The sequence below is a fragment of the Penaeus monodon genome, chromosome 19 (genome assembly GCF_015228065.2).
Source record: "Penaeus monodon isolate SGIC_2016 chromosome 19, NSTDA_Pmon_1, whole genome shotgun sequence".
Taxonomy (NCBI): domain Eukaryota; kingdom Metazoa; phylum Arthropoda; class Malacostraca; order Decapoda; family Penaeidae; genus Penaeus; species Penaeus monodon.
In genome coordinates, this window is record NC_051404.1 from 4,035,406 (window position 1) to 4,035,765 (window position 360).

Below are 360 nucleotides of genomic sequence, written 5' to 3' on the forward strand. Positions count from 1 at the left end.
ACGAGGGTTATAAGTAATATTTTCCCCCCTAGGTTACATTCCTGCGAGTATATTCGTCTTTATTATATAACAACCCCTTCTTTATGTGTTACTTCGTAGCATGTATTTTCGTGATCTACGCTTTGTACAAATCACGTACGCGAGCGCATTCAAATACCATTTTCTACATTACATAATATAATTTTCTCATACGTTTCCTTGACATTAAACAATTTTCCCTCCGTGGAAATCACAATCCGCAGTCCTCGTAACATCTTATTTGAAGCTCGAAATTCGGGGAAATAAGTTCCCTGCAAAATTCGGAGCCTTACATATGATTAGCCTTTCCTTTGTGCCGCTTTTCTGTTCCTCCTCTGGACT